Source organism: Neopsephotus bourkii, unplaced genomic scaffold (genome assembly GCF_033783945.1).
Source record: "Neopsephotus bourkii isolate Nb327-2 ecotype Australia unplaced genomic scaffold, CSIRO-AGI_Nbou_v1 NB_593, whole genome shotgun sequence".
Lineage (NCBI taxonomy): Eukaryota > Metazoa > Chordata > Aves > Psittaciformes > Psittacidae > Neopsephotus > Neopsephotus bourkii.
This window is the reverse complement of record NW_026901094.1, coordinates 76,283-91,578: the sequence shown is the minus strand read 5'-3', so window position 1 is coordinate 91,578 and position 15,296 is coordinate 76,283. Positions and strand designations below refer to the sequence as shown.

At 47.3% G+C, this 15,296-nt stretch overlaps 1 long non-coding RNA gene across 2 annotated transcripts in view; it reads right to left on the bottom strand.

The window, feature by feature from the left end:
- LOC133211275 (uncharacterized) overlaps positions 1-15,296 on the bottom strand; it is a 44,538-nt gene that overhangs the window by 2,966 nt on the left and 26,276 nt on the right. For both annotated transcript variants that reach the window (XR_009725170.1, XR_009725169.1), the window contains exons 2-3: positions 12,780-12,869; positions 9,094-9,877 (exon numbers count right to left, since the gene is read on the bottom strand). This is a non-coding gene — a long non-coding RNA (uncharacterized LOC133211275). The remainder of the gene's footprint in view (positions 1-9,093; positions 9,878-12,779; positions 12,870-15,296) is intronic.

Genomic DNA, 15,296 nt, shown 5'->3' with positions numbered 1-15,296 from the left:
AGCTGAAACAAAAGGAGGTAGAACAGAGGCTTTCCAAACAATAAACCCCCAGACTGTGTTTAACTGTTCTGATGCAGAGCAACCGGATCTGTTCCCATTTAATATGGGTAATAATGAGTTGCTGGAGTGACCACAGCTTACACAAATCCCAGGATGCTCAGTTATAATTACAGCAAACATATTCAGACTTAGGGAATACCAGCCAGCTGACTACAACAGCATAGAGAATAAGCTAAGATTCTGGCTAATTTACCCCTTTTTGCCTGCTCTTGTGTCTTGCAAGGGTGGGATTTATGAGCTTTTTAATTTGCTGCTGTATTGATAGAACGGTGAAACAGAAAGAGCCAAACCTTCCTTATTGTGTGGCTTTAAGTTCGATTTCAAAAGGGTTTATGGCATTTTCCCCCCTTCCTTTCCTGGCTGTTGTGGCTCTTTGCAAGTGGAAATACATATATATATATAGGAAATATATATATAAATGTATGAAGTATATATATATCCACACAGGTGTTTTTTAAGTAAGGCAGGTGCATTAGAATTAGATGTTTGCACAGTTGTATTAGAACTATATCATATGAAATCTCACTTAATAACCAGTTAAGTAGCTGCTATAACAGGGCGTTCTCTGCTAGGGTCCCTTTGGTACTGACACATCAGTTTTAACTGGCACAATGTCTTTCAGTCCTTGTCTCCTTCCTGTTTGGCTACTAGAGGCCAAACAGCTGCAGTTTCATTAAATCCTTTGGGAATGGAACTGGGAACACTCCTGAAGGGGCCTGGATTGTCAGACCTCGGTCTCCTACCAAACCAACCTAGACCCTGGGAAGCAAGCTCTGTTCCACAGTGTGGAATCCCAGGCCTGGTGGAAGGCTTTCAGTGTGGATTCTGGTCTCCTGCCTCTTGGGAGAGATTCCTGGTCCTGTGAAGATATTTTGGGGGGGTTCAGAACAGGCATCACTTGGAACCCTCGCTATCCCTTTCAAGTGACAAAAAGGCTTTTTAAGCTCCTTGGCTTGAACATTGACCCAAGAGCTGCCAAACCCACAGTTACTCCAGCTTTACAAGCAAAGGATGCTGCTCCGTGCAAGCCACTTCAAAAACCCATTTATGACCCTTCATCCATTGAATATGTGCTAAAATACAACATATCCCATCACTCTAGAGTGAGCCTGGGCTCATAGAGTTGAATTAGCAATCTAGTTCTGTCCTCAGCTACAACATGCACTTCCCTTTGGTGCAGGTGGAAGCTGCTGTGTGGATACAGTTTGCTAGTGGTTCCTACAGTTGATGTCTCAAAGATTGCCACCAGGCAATCACCACTGAATTTCCAATCTATGGTGCCAAAGGGAGCCAACCCAACAGGAACAGTTGGCACGATCCTGCTCTTTTCCAATGGTGCAGGAATATTTCAGCCTAATGCAAAGTATTTTCATCTGTGGCCCAGCTGAAGGTGAAATCTGCTTTATTCAGCGTGAAAACCCCACTTTCCTAGCAATATAAGGAATATAGGATCATAGCATTCTAGAATAGTTAGGGTTGGAAAGGACCTTAAGATCATCCAGTTCCAACCCCCTGCCATGGGCAGGGACACCTCACACTAAACCATGGCACCCAAGGCTTTGTCCAACCTGGCCTTGAACACTGCCAGGGATGGATATAAGAATGGATGAATATAAGCACTATAAGCTAACAAATCACTGCTCCGAGGCATTCAGCAGCAATCCTGCCCCTCCTGGGTCATTCCCGAAGCCAGTTTGTTACTATTGGAACCCAATTTCCCTGGATACAAGGGAAAGCCAAACAACCAACTACAGCAATGCCACAAGCTAATGCTTAAAGGGTAGAAAATCCAAATCTAGATGAGATTCAACAGGATGTCTCTTTGTGTCCAGAAGGTACCAAAGAGAGCACTATTAAACCATCCCTCATAATCCCTCCTGCTGGCTGGAGGTGAACACCTAACACAGAGAGATACTGCAAGAGGAAAGGGTTGGGTCTTTCTGCAGGAGGTGTGGCCATAAGGGAAAGTCAAGGAAATGGGGAAGGTTTGAGACCCTTTTCCTTTAAGATCTCTTTCACCTGACACATTTCTTGATAGAGAAAAGCCTTTGAGGTCAAATTAGCACAAAACTGAGCTCTGCCTCTTACTGGAAGTGCTGCTTTTCTTCCACAGGGCAAGGTGAGTACATTAGATGGGGTCACTGCATGGAAACCACAAGGTACATACAGGGGGCAATGGCCATTTCTCATGAGTACAACACGAGTCAATCATGGTGTTGAGGCAGTTGTGACCTGGACAGGAACACAGCTGTGCCTCTGAATTTAAAGCTCCTTCATTCCTCACCTTGCCTTTTGCAACTGCAAACAAAAGGCTACCAATGCACCTGCTCTGAAAGAACTGAAATGGGATCAATCAATCCCCTTCACACATGCCAAAAGAGGGGGAAAAAAGAGCCAGTCTGCATTCAATTCACTGTGGAAGGGGGAAGGGCCTCAGTCTATTATTCCATGTCCTGTTTTCCTTATAGGAATGGGAAAGAAAGGTGGTTTTAATTCAAATCCTTGTCTTAATGCACCGTCTCCTCTGCTTTCTTGTGCTGTGCCCAGACGCTGCAGATGGCCGTGAACATGAGGATGTACAGCGCGCATACAGCACAGATCAGAGCTGTATTCACATGGAACAACTGCATGAAGAGCTTTGGGCAGCTACCTTCAGGCTCCACTTGCCCCAGCCAGCGCCAGAACCAATGCAGGTCAGTGCAGAGCAGGGCTGTCTGCCAAGAGCAGGACCTGACTCACAGAGCATTACAATACCGTAACGTTACACAACCAGCACTTGGAGCAGAGCTGCCAAGTCATAGAATCATAGAATCATAGAATGGTTCGGGTTGGAAAGGACCTTAAGATCATCCAGTTCCAACCCCCTGCCATGGGCAGGGACACCTCACACTAAACCATCTCACCCAAGGCCTCGTCCAGCCTGGCCTTGAACACTGCCAGGGATGGAGCATTCACAACCTCCCTGGGCAACCCATTCCAGTGCCTCACCACCCTCACAGGAAAGAATTTCCTCCTTATATCCAATCTAAACTTCCCCTGTTTCAGTTTTAACCCGTTACCCCTTGTCCTGTCACTACAGTCCCTAATGAAGAGTCCACCCCCAGCATCCCTATAGGCCCCCTTCAGATACTGGAAGGCTGCTATGAGGTCTAAGTCACCCAATGCTTCCTCCAGAGCTGCCCTTGGTGGAACTGGGAGAACTCAAACGATTCTTGTGCATCAAAGCTGCCCCAAGCTGGCCTCCTCAAAGCCCTTCCATTGACTCTGTTCTTTGCTGTGTCTGTTCCCAGTGAAAACATGGACTCTGCTGGTGTTCCGTGTACGGACAGGTTAACACAGCAGAGGTCAAGCTCTGCTTCCAAATGAGTTAGAACCACAAATGGATCAGGTTGTTCAAGGCTGGGTTGGACAGGGCTTGGAGCAAGCTGCTCTAGTGGAAGGGGTTGAAATGGGATGAGCTTTAAGGTCCTTTGCAACCCAAATCAGTCTGGGATTCTATGAACTGCACCCCAGTCCTACACTGACTTCCCATCGGAGCTTCAACTGTCACTTCTTAAGGCCTCGTCCTGTATTGACTTCCATAAGAGCTAAATACATGGAGATTAAGGCAATCAGAGGAACATGCATCTGGAGTTAAAAACCAACCCAAAACCAACCCCTACCTCTGCACTGGTTTCATTTCTAAGCTGGGAAACGGTACCATGCCACAGTAATCACAGAGGCACACAGTTCTGAGCTGCTGAATGCAGTTCTGAACAATCACTGTGCCTGGTTGTGGTGTTAATCATTATTGGCCCTGACAATGGCTGCTGACTTTCCTTTTCAACCTTGCTGTCACTCATGGCCTGTCCATCATCCACGGGCAATGCAAACCATGGCTTTGTGGGAAAACAGAAAAAATACCATTAAAACAGCCTAAAACCTGAGAAACAGTTCCCAAAAATGCCCAACTCCTTCATAGGGCTCTTCCTGGAGCTCCTTTAGAGCTAATCCATTAAAGTAATACCCATCTGCTTGCTGCGCCTCACTGCTGTCGATAGGAGAGCACAGCACAAGAGAAAGAGCTTTTGTGTCATCCTCTGCACAGTGCTGTGCCTATTTCACTTGTTTCCCCATTAGTACAACAGGACAGACATTATATATATAATGCATATAAAATATACATAAAAGAAGTTGCAGAAGTGAATTATACGTAACAAACTTAAGGAAAACTTGCACTACCTACAAAAATAGGGCAATTTTGTGCTGATACCAGCAGGCAAAAGGCAACACCAAGCCTTGATCCGTACTAAGACATTATATATCTACATAGAAGAGTTTATATAGCTGTTACCATTGCAAAGCTGAGACCTGAAAACTGAGACTCCTCAAAATGGAGAAGCTGCTCCTTTAAAGGTTTAATAGCAACTAACACGAGTCAGGAAAATGATCTGACTAAAATCAGCTTAAATGGTTAATGTGTGATGCTGTAGGTGAGAAACAGGGCTTGAGCTTCACCTGAACCCATGCAACCGCTCACAGGGTGGAAGGGACTTTAATGGTTCCTTTTTGTTACTACAGGAGCTGCCAAGCCTTTAACAAACTGAGGCACGTTCAGTAACCAGGAAGGTTACCCCGAGCCACAGCCAAACTGCAACCAACCCCAGAGCCACCTGCAAGCCAAGGCCACGCTGGAGACAGCAAACCCTAAAGCACAGACCCCCCCCAAGAGGCACAGCACTTACACAAGGGAGTGATGGATCCTATCAACCAGCTCAGCCTGCGTGGGGACAAAGTCAAATGGAAGCACTCGCTGCTGATGCACGTATTTCACAGCTGGATCCTCATTTCACACCCAAAGGTAATGCCAGAGCTTTGGCTTTTTTAGTGCTAAATCCCACAGGTTTGATTCTGGTTCATTCAGAAAATACAGATGCTTCTGTCCCATTGCACTAATACACAGTTCCAGCTCATTTATCAAGTCTGCTTTGAGTGTGACTTATTCAATACAGAACAAGCACATGAATTATTAGTATTTAACCCCCCCAGAACCAAGTGCAGACCATCCAACTTGTTGCTTATCAGTGCTATACACAATTCATGCCCACCAGAGGCCTGAGAAGCAGGAGAATTCCTGGTGCCATAGAAGATGGCACTTGCTGTTAGAACACTCCATACGAGTGAGGTGCTAGCACGTAAGTGAAGCAATTAAATGCTTTTAAGTTACTCTGGCAGAAACAGGACAAGTCTAAGTTATATACCATAAAAAATCCAATCTCCAAGCTGATAGCACGTAGCTGATAGATTGAGGAATAAATCCTTCCTTTCACCTCCTTTCTCTCTGCTTCCCAAGGCAGCATTTTACAGGTAGGCCAACAAACAGGGGGAAAACACACTTCAGTCATATACAGAATCATTCCCAAGTGGTAAGCCAGGAAGAGAAGGAATGAAAAGGACAGGAGGAGGAGGGAGACATGGAAGAAGGTGGCGTTGATCTTACCGTTGTGAAACATCAAGGCACACAATGCAAAGTAAAACACCACAGTGCAAAGAAACCCCCCCAAAAGCCCCATCTCACCTCCCCAGCCCTCACTAATGTGCTTGGCTCAGGCTGGTCGGTACCCATGAAATACAAAACCAGCCCAATGGTCACCCAGGTTACCGACTTCATTTAGTTAATCATCACCATTAGTCCCAATGCTCAGGCCTTGGGGAAAAAGGGAAAGAGTGGCTGAAGAGGGGTGGAAAACAAGGAACTGAAGTGAACCCCACCCCCATTAGCTTTGCACCTTTCCTTCTCCTCCCCTCTTCTACTTCCTTACGTGCCTCCCCCATTCCCTTCTCAAGTACAAAGTTCCTGCAGCCTGAAAACAATGGGGTATCAATTATCCTGCAAGTGGGAATACCGGGATGCCCGTTTGCACCCAGGTAGCTGCAGGTCTGAAGGAGAATGGAGCTCCAGTGCAGGGGGGGAAACCACTTGTTAGTTAACCTGCAGGGCTGAGCCTTAATCAATAGTCAATGGCGATGAAAAGAACAAAGCACGTGAAACTCAAGCCTTTATATCTTGGAGCTCCATCAGCTATAGCTGCAGTTTGAAAGGCCAGGCAGGCTGATTTGAAAGCTTCAAAGCATCAATGCACACACTGAGGTCTGTTCCAGAGCTCAGCTGCTTACTGATCCTGGGATTAAACAAAAGTAAGGCCCTAAAACTGACTTCCCGGGCTCTAAGGACTGAGCCATTTAAAGAGAACCTCATTAAAGTGAAAGGTGCATCCCCAGTGTAAAAGGGGATTTCCTGGGGCACTTTCCCCTGGCCAAAATAGGGCGAGAACATCGTCATTAACTTGGTTTGCAAACAAGATGTTTTCACAAGGGGACAGCTGATGGCAGGTATCTCTTATGTCCAGTCTGCACCTTGGCATTCCAAATCCCATTAGGTGCCTTTATGGTAGGAAAAGAAAGTTATCCCTTTAGCTTCCTCCGTGATTTTTAGACCAAGGACACAAGAAACCCCATTTCCTACACATTTAAACCATCCCAGAATAGGGGAAGCCTCAGAGGACTTTTAAAGCTTTATGAATATCCCATTAAACCAGTTTTCAAACACAGTCATGAACTGCTGTGTATTTGAATGTGTCCTTTCACTGATTTAGAGCCGATTAAACTGAAAGCCGTGTTTCAGGAAGGTTTTCCCTCATCTTTCTGGCATAAAGAAACTCTGCTCAGTTTTTATATAGCAAAATACAGCAGGAAAACTGTGTCACCGGGTCAGTGGCCTCACACTCCTGAGCTCATTCACTGACAGTGTTAAACTCAGCCCAGCACTGCCCAGTACAACGAGCAGAAAGAGTAACTCAGCCCCTGCTCCATTCGCAAGACCCACCAGCATCGCTGTGTTAGTGCACTTAGAGTCCCACACCGGGCACCCCCTGAGCTCAGGGGCTTCTGTAAGACACCAGCTTTCCAAGCCCTGATTCTTATCTCCCCTGCAGTGTATGAAACCAGCCAAGGCTGTGTCCATGACTACTACTGCGAGTAAGTTAACTCCTCAGAGGAATGCCTGTGCGGAAAGGGAAGAGCTCACGGCTTCCAAACCCCTGCATTCACAGGATCTCTCCTACACCCCTCTGTTCTCCAATTCTGTAACACTTTATGAGCAGCCCAAATGCTCATTCACTGATAACTGATGACGATGATAACCCAACAGTTAAATGCATGAGTTTGGAGAGGGATTTAGACACGCACAAAGCAAACCCTTGCCGTGTAACACCTCCAGCTCTGGGGAGCACCCACATCTGCAAGCTGCCACGCAAGTTCAAGTGAAGAAGGGCCATCAAAACCAATCCAAAAGCCCGTTCCTGGACGTGCAAAGGCAAAACTCAATGTTTAGTCGTGCCAACACAAGCTTTTACGTGGCCTGAGTATTGCGTTTGCTCGCAGGTAGGACAGCGCGCTACTATTGATGTGAATGCTGTTCTAGGAGACTGAAACAAGCATAGGTTAGAGAGGAGTCTGGAATAAAGCAAAACCATGTTTAAATCATAGTATTTTTCAATGAAAAGCTAAATCTGCCGGATTTCAATACTTGCAATTAAAAGAAGAAAGGAACCGTGCAGAATTCACCCCACTGAAGTGAAATCAACCACCAGGATTAAAGCATTCCTCACAAACCCCTTCAGTAAAGGGCTATAAACCACCTCCTCGAGCCGAAGCGAAACGAAGAGCGTTTCGATGTGAGAAGCTGGATGCTCTGCACGGATTTTAGCTCAAAGCTGGAATTCTTTGGAGCTTTGTGCCCCACAGAACCTTCCAGAAGGGAGTTTTACTGAAGGGGTGGAGGGAAGCAGTGAGCAAACACTTTCTGCTGCCTCCCTCAGTGTCTACAAAGCCCAGTGCCTCTTCCTGCATCGGGAATTAGCCAAGCAGGCAGCTTGCTTACAAAACACCTCATCCAACACGATCTCCCCAACGCTATCGCCTCCCGACCGAACTGGAACAGGCAAGATGGGGCTCTTTAGGTGCCTCGATCTCCCTGCTTGAGAAAGCAGCCCAGGGACTGCCTCCAACCCGCCCCTAAACTTCACACTTCAAATACGAAGCAAACCACTTTGTTTTGTCTTCTCTCTGTCTCTTTGGTGCCCAGCTAGCCCAGTGCAAGTAGAGGCTGGTCCCAGCTGGCAAAGGGAAGCTCCTGAACGAGAGCGAACGAACCCCAGAAGGAGGAGAAGCTTTAATTATGCTCACTTTGTCATGCACAAAAGAAAGCCTCGGGTAAGAAAGGAATAAACAAAACGAACCCAAAATGGCTCCTCGGTGCCCTGAGCGGAAACCGAGGGCTGAAACAGAACAAGAGCTTCCCCTGCCACCGCTCCACTTGACCCAGTGTGCTCCGAACCGTTCCAAATCTGTTCCCTTCACTTGCAGCAAGGGATTCATTGGGGCTCCAAAGTGATAGAAAAACTAAACCTGGAGGATGTGGTGCCTGCAGCTGCAGGGCAATGAGTTAAAATGGCAGTTCATTTAAAAACTAACTGGGGAATGGCAATCATTACACAGACATCCAAGGAGCCCAGGGCATGCTCGCATTGAGAAATGCGACTGTTAGTGCTGAAGCTGGAGCCTTGCTATAACACAAGGAGCCCTCTTCAGTGTCCCCCCCATTCCGTTTTAGTCACATTCAAGCCTTTCCAAGGAGCTCTCTTTCTCCGAGCTCCCCATGACATCCCGGTGAAACGAGCTTTCCCCCACTGGCTCCCTCCTATTCAGCCTCTTGGTTCTGCTTTTACCTGCCCTGACTGGTTTGGCTAGTTGTAAAAGGAACGTTTGAATTCATGCACCCAGCTCCCCTCCCCCCTAACTCTGAGCAGACAAAACCTGATACGTACAACAAAACCCTCTTTAATCTACCTGGGGAAAGGAGGAGGAAGGGGAAAAGGGGATAGAGTCCTATAGAAAGTTACAGTTGAGAGGAGAATATCGATGAGCAAGTTACAAAAGGCATTAAAGAAGTCATTCTTCAGGCTAGTTTTAAACCTGGACACTCTGGCTTACCAGGACCATGACCACACACACACGCAAAGCAACTTCAGTGCAGGAAGCACAGCCACCTTCTCCCAAACCAAAGACAGCTTCAAAGCAGGTAACAAAAAGGAACGGCAGGAGAGCGCGCACAAGAAGGGTTTTCCCTCTTCCCATCTTCCCGTGTCCTGGAACAGACGAACTTGGAGCGAAATTGCTCTTCGTGGTCAACAAAGGGAGGCAAAAATAGAAGTGTACCTGGAAAGAAAGCAACACGTGCCTGAGATGCGTTAGAGCCCGAAACAAAGAGCTTCAGCCCAAACAGGGGAAAGCAAAGGAGGAAAAGGCGCGTGGCGTTCCCTTCGCAGCCCCAGAGCGCTGTGGCTTGTTGAAGCTGGAATTGAGAAGAGACGGCGGGTGTCTGGGGCTCGTCTTACATGTAGTCCTTCACCCCTCCCTGCGCAGGTGCATTCCTTCCACCCAACCAATCTCCTTCCCTCTAGCTATTAACAGGTGTGTCCTCGGGATTTGGGAGCGGCCGGGGCGAAACCGGCTCCGGCGCAACAAAGGTGGAATTCCTGTTGGATGCAGGTTTGATGTTAGGATTCAACAGCGTGGATACACACTTAAGGTGTGCTGAAGAGGGGAGGCTACAGGCAGTCAAGTTGATGGTGAAGGGGTGTTCTTCTCTTGCCTTCAAGTTGACCTCCAGGCACTCTTCCATTGCAAAGCAATTCCCATACGCCATCAGGAATGCCGTGCGGCCGAGGTGGTGTTTTTAACCCAACTGACTGTTCAGCCAAGCAGAATGTGGTTCCTGTTGAAACAGAGATTAGGTTATTAATGGGAACTCTTCCAGGTCATCTGACCCGCGACAGGGACGTTGGTGGGTTGACAATGGCTTTTCCAAAGAAAAATGATGAGAGGTGATGGGGTTAAAGTGAAACAGGGGGATTTAGGCTGGATATAAGGAAGCTCTTTACTGATGGAACAGGCTGCCCCATCCCTGGCGCTGTTCAAGGCCAGGTTGGGCACTGGGCCTTGGAGCAAGCTGCTCTAGTGGAAGGTGTCCCTGTTCGTGGCAGGGGGTTGGAAATGGGTGAGCTTTAAGCTCCCTTCCAACCATTCCATGATTCTATGCAATATACAGGGACAACATAAGGCACAAAGAGAGGCAAGGACCTGCTGAAGGACATCCACACAGTTTTGCTGGTAAATTCACACAAAAACTTAGCAGCAGCTTGAATCCCATCCCCATGCAGTGACGACACACAAAATGCCTCAGAAAGCCATAAAATCTCCAACCAGAACTCAGGTCTCCCAATATACAGGCTGATAAAAGCAGAGGCTTACAAAGGTCTATTCACAGGCACCAGGATTGAGATTCCAATGATTACAGGCCACTTCAGCCCAGACCTTTGTGGTATTTACTCCTGGATTAATCTAGGAGGTAGAAACTCTTCCTTCCTACACAAAATGCTTCTTAGATGTTGTCAGGTGGGATCTCTTCAGTGAGATAACCTACTCTGAAGGGATGTGGAAGAGGGGTTCAGGCAGAACCGATGCTCAGCTCCAAGTGTGCTTACTAACAGTGTTTAGAGTAAAGGAAACCAGAATTAAGGCTGTGGGATTCCAAACCCCATTTTCATCCTTTTTCAAGGAGGTTTTCTGAACATTCTCCTCAGTGCCCTGAAAAAGAAAAACAAGGAAAATGTTTCCTCCTTGTTATGGAGGAAAAGCACCCGCATTTCCCATGAAAGATGCAGCTAATGAAACAACAAATGATCACGTTCATTAGCCCAGCTGGCAGAAGGAGTCCCCCAAGGCCCAACTTATCCTCAGAGCTAACTCAAGAGAGACCTTGGAAACCTTTAGTTGCAAACCTGGTTTCTCTGCACGGGGTCACAGAGTTTGCAGTTGGAGTTTACTGTCACTTGTGCTGGGGTCAGAAGCACCCAGGTTTTCAATACATGATTTACAGAGCAAGAGCATTAAGCAGCAGAGTTTAATGGGATTCCTATAACACAGCAGAGGACTAAGCTGTGCAATACCTACTGGTGCCTTTAATGATCTGCTCAGTCGAGTTCCTTTTACAATGCAGCAATAGCAAACAAAGCTTTTTCTGCCATTTGCAGAGGTGAGATTCCTTAAGGGCTTAATCATAATTCCTTAATCATAAATGATCTTCATGCACCAAGCTTTGAGATTTCATTCATATACTGCACTGATAGATTTATGCTCCAAGTGTGGGTTCTGCACTTGATAAAGCTCCCTGAAGCACAGCACAAAAAACATGGTGTATTTTGCACCTTTGAAAAGATGAATGTGTGACTTATTACACTGAAACGTTCATTTTTGGGGTTATCAAATCAGTTCAGCTCTATCTGGCCCATCAACACTCACCAGCAAGCCAAATCCCTACGTTAATAATCCCTCCTCAGGTTAATGCAGGTAGCTCAAGTGAACAGGAATCTTTCCCAAATGGCAGTTAGGCAAAACCTGCAGGATTTAACTGGAGGAATACAGATATACAACAGGTTGGGGTTAAGAGGATGAGTGTTGTTAAATGTGTGTCCTGGGATGCTCAGTGAGCGGTACCCAGCGGTGTAGCTAATTCCACTTCCACAATACAATAATGTGGGGACAGACATACAATATAGAGTGATTAAGTGTTAAAGATTTGGATAATCAACTGTGAAGAAGGAAGGAATAAAACCAAGACCCAAACCAGGTGCAGTTCACGTGTAACCACACCGCAGGATGTCACTGACACCAAAAGGTTGGTAGCAAAAAAATGATCAAAAGGAAGCCCTGGATGTGCCCATGGCTTTGGAGTGGATACAGGAAGAAAGGATGCAAACCTTGTCACACAGTTCAAATGCAGTGTTTCTTGTGTCAAAAACCAAACATAGGAGATGTTTGTCAGCAGCTCATTTCACAGCCATTCCTCAACAAGCTCCTGTTGAGCAGATCTTCAAACCAGGCTACAAAGGACATTGGCCTTCTGATCCAGCATTACAATTCATTGCTCCTGGAGCAGCTCTGCAGTAAGGGGTCACATCAATGCAGACCCATAAAGCTGGTTATTTCTTTCATCCAAGGGCGATAGCCATTAGTACCACTTCCTGCATCCCCTCAATCTTTATCATCTCCTTACCTGTACTCAGCAACCCATTGCACAATCCCTATAGTTAAAGGCATGAGATTAAACATGTGGAATCCTCAGCCCTCATCTCTGTGTAGCAACCCCCTTGCACTCCACAGAGCTCCTTAAGCCAGCCCTGAGACAACCACAGAGCACATGGAGAATGACTAAATCCAGTGCACATGGGTGAGTCCACCCAATGGGTGGCTGATATGTGAAACCCAACCGTGTTTGTGAGAGCAAAGTTCAGTACAAGGCACCACCTGCCAGGTCAGGAAGAGGAGTCATAGCAGGAGTAACCTTCCATGTCTTAACAAGTTAAGCAAGCAAAAGGAGGAGGGGAGAAGTATATTGCTCTCTGCAGCCTTTGCAGAGGTACAATAACCCGGAGGGGTGGCTCGCATTGCAATCACACAGCTCAAACATGTTTAGCCAGTGGTAGTGTGTAAGGTCACAAGTCCATTCCACTGTTTCCTTACTGCTCTGAAGGTGACACGAGCGGTGAGCAGGTAAGAGAGACTCATCTGTGGTTATTTGAACACAAAAGAAAGTTTTACAACCTTCCAAGCCTTACCTTGTCTTCCCTCCCCTCTCTGCAGGCATCCCAATCTGACTCCAGACATCCCATCTGCCAGGCTGCCGTTGTGTTTCCATAGGGCACAAGCTGGTGAACAAGGGAAAGGTAAGATTACACACACATACACACAGAAACATGACATTGAAGAGCCCCAGGAGAGGCCATTGGTGTCCCATTAATCTGTGCACAGCATCCGTGAAGGGGCCTGGTTTGCAGTGTGTGTGTCTGTGTTAACAGCTGGAAGAACAGTTTCCCTTCCAATCCCAGCAAACAGAGGGGAAAGGAGCCTAATGACAGTGGATGCTAAGTCCAGTTTCTGAATGAAACAGAGCTCAGGGTCAGGCAGTGACACTGAGCCTCCAGTGATGCTTGTCTGACCTTTCTGCTCACCTTTTAAATGGTCTTGAGCACATAATATTTGAGAATCCAACTTAAAAGACCTTCCTGGAGACCACTGCTTGCAGAGGTGCTGAGAACAGCCCTCACTGATCACTGAAAGCACCACATTCCCTCTTTCCCATCACCAGAGTTTCTATCTCATATCTGAACTGAAGCCTGTACTGTGGTCATCAGTGATTCCCAATCAACCCCATCTTCCTCCGGGGTAAAACTAAAGGGTGTCACTGAGCTCCTAAGCAATGACCAGAAGGTTTCTACCCTTTCCTGCTGGCTCAGTTGCCTGCCTGTTACAGAGGGCAGCAGTTTGGCATCTGGGTGTGCTGAACTCTCATCTGCATCTGTCCCCATTTGGACACAGCTGAGCGAACAGAAAGAGGGAAAAGGAAGAGGGTTTAGGGGTATGGAACAAAGTCTTTCATCTTCAGAGCAGCGAGGCTTCAGATCTAAAGAACTGGGACTCTCACTGCCTTTAAATGAGGGGTTGTGGCTGCCAACTGCCAAGCTGCAAGTACAGATTAGCTTTCATCCAGCCCTGTGTGGCTGGGGCCATCGCTTTTCTGGCCCTTTGTCTCCTCTCGGATCAGTTCAGTGGAAGCAGGTGTTTTCCTACCCTGTTAATCTCCAGGACATTCAGGCAGGTCCAGCAACGGCTCCTGTGTCCCAGACAGGTAAATGGAGCCAGGCACTTGGCTGATGTTAAACACGGCAGCCCTGTTAAATGCTTCTACATGCAGTTGATTTCATGCTCTTTCCCTCTTTGCAGTTTATCCTTACACAGCCCTTTGTTCTTAACACGAGGATTTCCCAAATGAAGTGATGTTTGAGCTGCTTTGGGAAGCTCTGATAGTTAATCCATGGATCATGGCCAGGCAATACCAAAGAAGGCCATGGCAAAACCACTATCTTCTTGCATTATTCCTAGCCCTAGAGAAGATGGGTCCAGCAGCGCTCATCTATCACACTGCTTCCCCAAATGTGACTGTGCTTGTCTCAGCAGCAGGAATCTGCAGGTGCCACCAGCCCCCTAAAAACCCTAAAGGTTTTCCAGACAGACCCCACACAAAGCTCTGATCTAATCACAAGAGCAAACACAGTGGGACACAAGCACTGTCTTTCATAGCTGTGCAGGCATAGGTAGTGTGCAGCACTGACTCATGCTGGGTGTTGGGTTGTCAGGTGTTTTGGTGGCTGATGTGAACCAGTTCCTTGTGCTGAGTTGTTAGAACAGGAGTTTAGCGTGGCTGATAGTGAAGAGCAGTTGGGCTGGTACAGACCATGGGCTGGTCCAGTCACCCACAGAACTAGAGCAGCCACAAGGCTCTGTGGATGTACCACAGTACCACAGTCTAAATAAAGGCAACAGCTGAGAATACCACATTATTTTACTGCAATGGACTTTTCCAAACACTACAGCACACGTTGAACTGAGATGAGCTCTTAGGCAGAAGTTCTTCCCTGTGAGGGTGCTGAGGTAGGGGATTGGAACGGGATGAGCTTTAAGGTCCTTTCCAACCCAATCCATGATTCTATGGCTTACACGCTATTTGCCTATCATGCCTTTCAAGAACTAGCAGCAGTGATGCTTTCCCAGCCTCCAAGGAACCTCGGATCATTAATCCAGTTTTCTTCTTCCTGCCCACAAACTCTATCTCTGTTAGAACAAACAGTATTCCCTTTCCCCTCAGACCTGCTTAACATGCAATCAGGAACCTCTTGGGCAACGAATCAGCCCTGACAACATCTCTGCCTCCACAGAGCTGGTTTCAATTCTAACCCACACTGGCAGCAGTCTCTTATGGAGCAGAACCTCCCTGTTGGCATCGCGTGACAGTGCTAACACAGCCCTGACTTCACCATCACCCTGTGCCAGGAGTGAGCATGAACGGGAGAGTCAGCACTCTTTAGTGCTGCCTCCCAACTGGCTGTGCACTGCTCTGAATCACCAGCACACAGCACACCTCACCGGCCCGAGCTGCTTCCTTCCCCTCCCATCACACTGCAGTGCGTGTTGTAACACCTTCAATGTCCCTGCTTCTCCCAGTGCTGCACTGAGGAAGCTGATGCATCCACAGCGGGGAGATGACCTCGGTGCAAGATGGATCCACAGCACGACTC